The following is a 10,671-nucleotide window of genomic DNA, read 5'->3' on the forward strand; positions in this document are numbered from 1 at the left end:
TTTCCTGTGTCATTTAGCTCGACGAAATCCGGGCCCAAACGGTAGGCATCAACACGTTGTAAACAGACCAGACTGATGCTCGAAAACAGTCAAAGCTTCAATAACTAAACTGCTTTGCAACAGAGATTATAAAAACCGTGACCAACTCTCGTGACGTACTGATAGGAACTAAAACTCAACTGGGAAAACATTCTTCCATGATGTTTACGTTTGACCCGATTTGCTGTCCACGAGTCTGCCTCGTGATACTCATGTTTGGACCGATCTTCTATTCACGAGTGTGACTCGTGATAGTTATGTTTAGCCCAAAACTTTCATCACGAGTCAGACTCGTTAAAGTACAGGAAGGGGTTAATCGATCTAATCGCATCCATCTTGATATATTTTCGTCATATTGAATTAAGAAGGCTATATTTCCTCTATGACAATTGGGAAAAATGAAGTGGAACGAAATGTAGAATGTCCAACTCGATACAGTAACTTCAAAGGGTTGATCTATGTATAAATTACTTAGAGCAATTTTAGCGAAATTAAACTCGTGTTAAAGAAGTGAAAAAGTCAATGACAAATTCGACGAAGGCAAAGACAAGAGCAGATAATCCCAAGACCGGGTCTCTCGACTGAATAGGATGTTTGTCCGGTGGCTGACCACGCTGTTTCCGGGAGTGTTAACAAGTCCTGGTCGTTTTCTTCGGGTGGAAAGGATGAGAGCTTTATGCGGCCGTCCGCACGCGGTGCCAGGTGTTGGCCGCATAATGTATTACTTAACACCCACCAAAAAGGACCCACGTGAAGCCACGGGGGGCCTAATCCATCCGGCTGAATCGCCTTCCAGCTCGTATTCTTCCTCTTTTCTTTCAAAACACGAGCTACCCAGAGAGCGAGAAAGACAGAGACTGAGAAGAGTCACAGCAACCAAATTCCTAGCTTCGCCAGGCAACTTGGTGAATTTCTAAAATCGTGTATGTCCAAAGAACTCGCGATCTCGCGATTCTCTTGACAGGACGCGATACCTGTCGATCATCCATCGTCCACCAGAGCGCGAGGCTGAGGAATCTGGAGCAAGCTCACGATGGAATTTGCATCCCGGGAATCGAACACCTGACGTAACTACGCCCCTTAGATTAGCTCGCGTTTGTCGGAGTAAACTGGGGACTCGTTTCACCGAAACCGGTAATTTCGAGACTTGGCAGACTCGAAGCCCGCTCGGACGCGTGTGACTAGGTATTAGTCTGTGTGCCCGGAGCGGTGCGTGCCATGTCCATTACTTTTTCGTGGCAGAACGTTCAATTTTCCACTGGAAATAGAACGAAGATTATCTAGTCCGTTTCAATAAAACGTTCGATTCCGTTCGTCGCTGTCTATGCCAGCCGCGAGTTCACCCTGAGACAGAAAGAGGCTTCAGCAGGCTCCGACATAGTCTAACTCGTTGCTGGCATTCGATCCAGTCCATCCGTTCGCAAAGTCTGAGATATACCGCTTTTTCTCTACCTCCGTCTATAATTTTCCCCTCGTTGCACGTTTCCGTGACTCGAGGTTCCAGCAGACAGATCTCTTCGTCACCTCCTCTGTTGAAACTAGCGAAACTATCTCTGACAAAATGGCAGAGTACCTAACCGTCAGATCGGATGAAGTTTACGATGGAAACGAAAGGTGCACGGGTTAGGTTATGTTCATAACCACCGCGGCATTTGCGCAGTACCATGCGCGAACTTGAATTTCTCGTGAAACAAATCGGACCTCGAAGAATAATAAACAGCCGCGAGCCACACGCCATCAGTCTGCAACAAGCAGAAATCAACTGTGGAGAGGCTGGAACCGGCACAAGCCGAGGAACCACTCTGTCGCTTAGCCCCATGCACGCATTCGGAATCCGCCTTATTGCGGGCCCACAAGGCGCGGTTAACGAATTCAGATGGGGCACGTTCACACCTCCGGCTGATTAGGCCGAGCATAATTTTCTGTGTCCAAGCTGCGGCTCGTCGGACAGGGCCGTAGGTCGTTCGGAGCGGACCCCATGAAGCCCTCTCCTCGCGATCCACCTCGAGACGCGTCCATGGTAGGGGAATGGCTCTTACCGGCCGCTGGTGGGGGAAGGGAGGAGCGGTGGGGGCCGGATGGAAGGGAGAATAGTGGCGTAGAAGGTGTCGGGCAATACTTTCCAGGTCGTCCGTCGCCGCTTGACGTCTTAATGCACGTCGAGAATAATCTCACCGCCAATTTATTACACTCTTTCTCATTTCTTCCCGGCTCTCCCCTCCGCTCGACGTGCCAGCCTGCCACCCCTTCTTGGCCGGCCTCACGGCGCACCTACCGGACCCTTCCTTTTGTACCCTCGGCCACGAGTGGAGCGGCTCGTTTCCTCCTTGTTTCGCCGATCGAACCGGCCGCCACTCGATCCTCGTCCCCTCGTTTGCCCTTTTTCTCTTTCCTCCAGCGACCGTCCGCCGTCGCGGCCTCCCCATCTTGCCTCTTTCTCCTCCTCTCTGCCCCTCCGGCGCTCGTTTCTCTCGATTCCACTCAGCCCGCGGCCAGCCTCGCACCTAATAGAATACGTAATTTGAATTTTTGAATTACGCCGCGGCCCACTCGGAGGGGGCGGCCGGCCACGAAAATAGCGAACGCCGCGCGACTCCACCTCGGCGACAGCGCCGATGCCGCCGGATAAATTTATGAACTTTGCCGCGAATTTTTATTTTACATTTTTTTCATTTTCCTTCTTTCTTTTTTCTTTCCTTCTTTTCTTTTCGTTTTTAATCCTTTATCGCGTTCTTTTTCGCCCTTTTCCCCCGGTTTTTGTTGCCCCGTCGAGGGGACGGCCCTCCCCGACGAGGCCGACCGCCGCTTGGATTCCGGGGAAATCCGGCCACCGGGAATAATCGATGCAGAGGCATCGGCCGCGCCGCGGAGATTAATCGAGTTTCAATTTTGGCGGAACGGCTGATCTTGTTTTTCACCGTGGGTTTCTTGCTTTCGTTTCTTTGGCCGGGCGTGGGCTTGATCGGTGAAGAATTTGATTAATGCCACGGGCTGGTTCTTCCACGTAATAGGGCTTTGTTGGGTTTGTTCCCCTGGATCGCTGTAATTTCTGTAATTCCGTAATTTCTCGATATCGCAATAACGGTAATAATAAGAATTCGTGGGAAAAAGTGCGGTATAGATTCGCGTAATAATACACGAGAGACGGATAGATACGGTGTCGCAGAAATAGGTATCGGAATGGGAGATGAAAAAGAAAATTATTATGTCTGTGTAAAATAAATAACAAACTAGCAATTTGTTGGAATATATCGACGTAATTTCGCGAATATGCGCACAGAGACGTTGTTAAGTTGTTGCACAGGGAGATCATGAAAAAACGATATTGCGACTGAAGGAAAGTGTTTGATAGGATACAGGCGAAAAGGAGAATTCCGTTTTGTGGGAAATTTGCGGAGCAGGTAGAAATGCTGGAAATAATTGCATAAATACGTATTTAAATCCGAAACTAATAATTATAATCTCGTTTGGCGATAATTAAATGACGATTTAATTAATGTTATTTGCAACGAAATCGCAGACGCTAAAGGTGCTATTAAGAATCGAGTCAATTTATATGCAAGCGTCTAATACTTAGTTGTAGTTTTTGTAATTTTAAACGATACTAGTTTAGGCTGGCTCTTACGATATCCCAGAGGAAATCAAAGATCCATTAACTCCACTACTGTCCCGATACTTTCGAAAAGGTGACCAAAGGTAGCTGAAAAACGTTCAATGCGTCAATGGTAATTACAATCCCGATAAATAATTTCAGTGAAAGGAATTTATATTTTTGAAGTATCGCCCGTTTCTAGCTGGCACAGCTCGCGTTAAACAGGGTTCTAATTTACATAATTTCGTCGTAAATCGTACACCGTGTTCTGTATCCTTTTCGTGAGTTCTAACGCCGATGACTTGCTCGTTAATATTCTCGAATCGACGTGTTTTTGTGAAACTTGGCTCGCGGAGCTGAATATAGGTCCGAAGGAATTTTAATGCGCGCGCTACCAGTAAAATACGATGTTTAAGCGTATTAAATCTTTCGTCCAAATTCACGGAATTTCATTCGCCGTGTCTTCAACGAGGAGACATTTCGAAGCAATCGATGCTTCTGCCATAAACTATAATTTCACCGTATTTCGTAATTCCTCGAAATTAATTTCCCGCTCCTGAGAAGTCGCGGAAACGCTGCTGCTATTCTCCTAGCACTTGGCCCTTGGGTTCCCCAAATTTTCTATTCCAAATTTTCCTTCTTCTAAATTTTCGGAGAATCATCGTGAGATTATATTTTCTTCGGAGAGATAAGGCAAAGGGCGAAATTTTTATTAAAATCCACAGCGTGGCCGGTGAATTATCGCTTCCTAAAGAGCGAGTCGACCACAGGAAGTAAGTCGGTCCAATTTCGCTCCACCTGGATCCTCTAATGAAGCATGGAGAAAAAAGATGACCGAGGGCCGTTGATCTTGGGATGACGAAAATGCTCGTAAATCTCGCGCTCGTATAATAATTTAATAACGGATTCGTATAGGTATGCGAGACCGACACCTTATTTAGGCGACGGTTAGGCTGCGCGGCTGTCCTCTTACGCCCATAAATAATCATTCCCGTATTAAAAAGGAGCGGTACTCGTGGAATCCGTGTATTAGTTGGCCCAAGTATCCGGAAACTCGGTTCCCATCGCCACTTTGAGAACCAGCTCTCAAACTCGCCGTAGAAACGCGTAATAGCCTCTTAATTGACACCTGGCTGACCATTGATACGCTACCTAGCGAACGGAGAACGATTTCGATTCCGATTTTCTTTCGAAAACAAGAATAAACGATTATAAAAGGATAATTAGATAATTTCCTAAAAATTAGGGTGAATATGAGTCCCAAAATTCACGGAAAATCTGAAAACCCGAAGTACTGTACACCTTCGTGCCCAGTGGGCACGCTTTTTCGTTTCAAGCTTTATTTATCTACGTCCAAAACTGTCAGGAAAAATTGATAGAACCGATGGCACGGTTAACCGATTAGAATCGAAGTGATTACGAAAATTGTGCCAAGACAGTCAAACGTAAGTAGATACGCGGACGTGGAGCCATCGAGGAGCTCTATCAGCGGCGTGGCTGCTCCGCAGGAACCGCATGATTGACGGTAACCCGCCACACGAACCATCGATCCCATGTCAAAGAATAAAACGAGCTTTGCAGCGGAATCGGGTGAAAAAGAGCACCTTTCAACAAGTATCCGCTAAATCCCCCGTTCGACCAAGCAACGCGAACGTTTGCCAAAGTAAAGACACCGAGACGCGGCTGAAATTAGCACGCAACCGAGCGAACCTGCGGCTACCAGTCTTGCAAACAAAGTGGACATCTTTTCGGTGCCAGGAGTGTCCTGCGAGAGTGCGAGGTCTGGTCGGAGAACGGTGTCGGTTCTCTGCAGGACCAGGCCATAAAGGAACCGAGAGACCGGCCTGGCTGCGAAGGTCGGAGCGGGATGGAACGACGAAGGATGAGAAACGAGATTAAGAGAAGAGGAAGAATCAGAGGAAGAAGAAGCGGAGGAGGAGGAGGCGGAGGACAAAGAAGAAGAAGAAAAGGAGGAAGAGGACGCGGCAGCTGTTGGCCAAATTAAGTGATCATCTCGTCATCATCAGTGAAGCCGCCACGAAGGGGGAACGAGGCTCGTAGGCTACGAGTTCCAAGTTGATGCCACGTTGCCGCCGCACTGCCGCGCCACGTTGCTGCTGAAGCGATACAGCCCCGTAAAATTAGCATCGGCGGATCGTAAAGGATGCCTGGAAGAGGAAAAAGATAACACGTACCAACCACGGATTGGACGTTGTCAGTGGGAGCAAGAGAAAGGCCTGAGAACACACGGATGGGTGCCTCGTGGAAGGGAGAGGAGGCACCCATGGAGCAGAAGAGGACGAAGCAAACGAAGAAGGGAGACTCCTGGGTCAAGATGAGAGCCTCGAAGATGGTCTCGGGACTGGATCCCGGAGCCGGACGAGAGATGTCCCTGGACGACGACGGATTTAATAAGCGCGACCGATAATCGGGGTATTTACGACCGGGCCCAGAAGTCCCTGACTCGAAATTAAATTATTGTCATAATAAAGATGGCGACTGTGCACGGAGTAGGGGAGCCGGGCTGCCACTTTGTAGAGAACCGGCCTTCCACCACGATGGACCCGGGGCTGCGTTTCGTGGGATAGCGTGGAGGCCTCGGGAGCCGAGGATAATGGTGCACGCTGGATTTTTGGGTTATGCAGTTGGCTCGCGAAGTTCTGCTTTGAATAGTAATTCGATCGGCAGAGATGCTGGGGTAGAGGAACGGTCGAGGACGAGGCACTCGTTTCGCGATGCTTTAATGGCGAAGCTTCGACTTCTCCTTCGTTGACGCTTGGTATATCCGAATCACGAGAATCCACTCGAATTTCGGTAAGGAATTTCACAAAGTTCACGTTTCTTCGGAAATTACATCGAGAACGATATAGATCGGTGAAGGAATGGATGAAAGATGAGGTATTCGCTTCGTCATATGAACATCCTTGATTTTCCGTTTATTGGCCCGCGGCACGTTGACTGGGAAGATTAACCTGACCCACAAGGAAACTGGAAAGTTGGGTTACGATCCGTGTTAGGTTTCTTTTTCACTTGGTCCACCGTTTGAGCCATCGCGTTATCAATCACTGTGAATGATTAGTGCCCGCGCTTGGATGGAGCTTGACTATTGAACCATGACCAGTTTCTGGATATTTATATACCTATCGTCAGCCCATTAATTATCTCGGCTGAGCAGGCCATCGCCAAAGTTGTATTTTAGCGCAGCTTGCAATAAATATCACCTATGATAGGTGGGAATTCACTGAAGCGAGCAGCGATTAGTTGACACTAAGTAATGTCCCGGCATATCTTTGGAACACACTGCGGACAGTGGACGCTGAGACGGTGAATTAATCAAAGGCTCAGGTACTGCTGCCAATGACTTGGAAAAACGATTACACGCGAAGAATCGAACGGAGAGACAAAATTCGAATAAGCTCCATCGGCTACCGGTTTTCGCCTATCTCCACCTCCACGGCGAGTCGCGTTTACCATTCGCTTCATAAATAGAACGGTTGCAGGAGGCCTGCGAGGTACGCGGAACGTTACAGGTATAATCGATGAAAAATTCCGCGAAAGCTTGCCTCTGGTCGATTTCCATGCGCATAATACCCGTGAAACGGTGAAACGAGCGGGAAGGCAGGCGGATGGAGCGTTTCCTCGCGCTTCAAAGCAGCCGTACGCAAAGTGCCATTTATCTGCTCGATCCGCAACGTTCAAGTACCGCAATTCCATTTACAGCGTATAACCCGATCCGTGTACCAGGCTAAACCGTACAATTTGTCCATCGTTTAGAAGTCTTCTTTCGCCTCGTGGACCGCTCGCTGTCTTCGTCTCTCCATCTCCCCCCTAGCCGTACCCGCGTTTATCCCGCCATAAATCCTGCTATTACGACCGGCGTCGCTTTCCGCGAGATTCGAAAGAGCCGAACTTGAATTCCATCGGTGGATGAAGAAATCAAGCATTAGGGGGCTCCACGCCTCCACTGGATTACCGCCATAAATATCGTTTATACCTCGTAAAAGAGCCGGCCAACGGCCCGCGACAAACCGAGTCGAATCTAATTCCTATTATCCGCAGAAACGATTAATAGTCGTGTTTACCATAAGTCGGATACAAAGTGAAAGCACCGCGGAAACCTTTCGTTGCTCGTTCGCGGGTTATCAATGGAAACGGCGTGTGTGGAACACGTGCGAAGTCCTACAGCGTTTACGTACAGGAAATAAAGATATTACGCAGTGTCGAACGTGAAAGGAGAGCTGAAAAATACTGGGTTTCACTGAAATTTATTGGTCATTTCTCGGAGTCAAAGGGGACGTTGAAGAGAAGAAATTAGGTTGAGAAAATGGCGAATATCGCGGAGATTTTACGATCCAAGTGTCGCGTTGTTCACACTGATCAAGGTGTGAATTTTTCAATAGGTAACGATTGCACTAGTCCATCAAAGCGATACGTCGCGGTTTATCAAGGAAACGCTGTGTATGGAACACGTGCGAAATTCTACAGCTTTACATACAGGGCACAGAGGTATTCCGCAATGTCGAACGTGAAGGAGAGCTGAAAAATTCTGGGTTTCACTGAAATTTAAACGGAATTTTATCCGTGTCGCGATTTCGTACTATTAGGTGTCAAAGAATAATAATTTCTTGGAGTCAAAGTGGACGTTAAAGGGAAGAAATTGGGTTGAGAAAATGGCGAATATCGCGGAGATTTTAATATCCAAGTGTCTCGTTGTTCACACCAGTCAAGGTGTGAAGTTAAAATTGGTTCTCAGTCGGTAACGATTGCACCAGTCGATCAAAGTGGTACGCCATTGCAGTCAAGAGTCGGGCTCAGCAAAATCACCGAGGGTCTCTGACATCACGAGGTTTATATAAATTCTTCATACTTGACATTTCGCGGTTTTTAACCCGTCGTTCGGACCTCGAGTCCCATATATGAGTAGCTTGCAAAACATTGGAATTACGCTACTATACGATTACCAATAATTTAAAGACTTTCCACGATCCCTATCCGCGTTCGGAAACTAAATTAAAGAGAAAATGTCGCCAGTCTGCAGTTAAATATGAAATAAATCCCTGGCTGAAAATTCTAACACTGGAACTACTGACCTGTAATACGAGCTCGAGTAAGATACACGTATTCCCAATTATAATTCAAACGATATTATAAAAATAAATAAGTATACACAATAGTGCTTCTATCTTAACAGAAGAGGATAGTAACTCTGTCAACGAGGCGTGTATATTTCTGCCAATTGCAGGAATAAAATGTCAAGCACCCTGTACTCGAATTGCTAGTTCCAGTGTTGAATAAAAACACGAGGAAATCACCTCCCACGGGTGATCGGTGTGAAATGAACCGAGCGAGGAATCAAACATAGATCCCTCAGGATCTCTAAGATACCTATCTTCGAAATCACCCCTGCTTCGCAGTCAACGAAATTTCTCAGCGCGAACGAAGGAATCCGAGGACTTAAGGGATGCTTACCGCCCCCGTGGACGAGGCGTAAATCCACGTAATTCGATTTGGTGTCCCTTCGATTCCAGGGAAACACGGCCAGCTATCGCGGATTCTCTGCTGGAGGTACCCGAACCGAGAAAAAGACAGGAGGCTTTCGCGGGAGCCTGATAAACTCGTCGACGGTGTGTAACTCTCGACGAGGGTTCGGAGCGTCGCGAGACCAGGGGTCAAAGGCTGGTCCGGGACACGGGGGCGAAAAAAATAAGGTCTGGTTCTTCCCTTGACAGAGAAATTGCCCGACGGACGAGAGAATGGCGTGAAAACGCCTCCATTTGCGGGACAAAGAGTTGGATCTCCTCGGAGTCCATCTTCCGTGCTTTATCCCCGGCGATTCTTCACCCTCCGTTCCCTTCCACGAGATCACTGTGCTTGTACTGCTGAGTCTAATCGGTTCTTCGAATTTTCTGATTATTCGTTATACTCGGTACTGTATCGCGAATTGTCAATATCTTCAGAGATAATTGACCTATCCATTGATAATTCCAGAATTGTAATATAATATAGATGATCAGAGAATAGGTACACCCTTTGCACTCGAAGATTTCTTGGCTAGTGAAGAGTAGAAAATCAAAGATTCTCTATTAAAAAACTGACGATACTTTTTTAGGCAGTAAGTAAAGAATATTGTAATAATAGAATTGTAGAATTATTTGATTTCGATACCTTGCACACTGTCACATTATATTAAACTTGATATATTAATTAATATAGATATTCCAAATTTTATGAAATGGTGACTGAGGGTCACCTCTCGAGTGAAAAGGGTTAATACAATGGCTGTAGAACTGTGTTGATGGCTATACTCGGTAGTCTGTTGTCAATTGTTAACACTAGGTTTACGAACGCTGTCTGGATACCTATTTCTAGGGGCACCTGTCAAATTGACAGGTAAAGGAAACCACGTGCCTTTCTTCTTAATGATTAGTTTAATTTAAAAACAATTTTATGTTATGTTAACAGTCTTAATAAAAATTAACTAAATCTGTTACCATCGTATAATTGGAGCAACCCTTCCGTCAAATTGACGGGTTCCCAAAATCTAGTGTTAATATCTGTAGCTATAATCGATCGAACCTTTGACCATTCTAGAATTGCTATAGAATTTAAATCATCGGTGAACAGATTAACCCAATGGCTACAGTACTGTGCTGATGGCTGTGCTCAGCATTGTGTTGTCAATTGTCAATATCTCTACCGATATTTGATCTATCCATTGATCATTTTATAATTCCTGTAGAACTTACATGATCAGTGAATAGACTAATCCAATGGATGTAGTACCGTATCGATGGCTGTACTCTTGATCTCTGCTCTCTGATCTTTGAAACAGTCGATCGGATGATCCACTAATTTGCTAAAATAAAACTGTCAATTAATTTTGATCGATTAACTCCTAATACATTGTTCAACTGAAAACAAAATGTCGGATGTTGCTCTGCGTTTCTCCGACAATTTGCACCCTGCAAAGTGTCACGGATCAAATAACATTGTATAATCTTCCCCCGCGATCTGCGCGATTGCGGAATGTAGTAAGAGCG

The sequence above is a fragment of the Eufriesea mexicana genome, unplaced genomic scaffold, assembly GCF_001483705.2.
Source record: "Eufriesea mexicana isolate 0111107269 unplaced genomic scaffold, ASM148370v2 scaffold4744748303, whole genome shotgun sequence".
Classification (NCBI taxonomy): domain Eukaryota; kingdom Metazoa; phylum Arthropoda; class Insecta; order Hymenoptera; family Apidae; genus Eufriesea; species Eufriesea mexicana.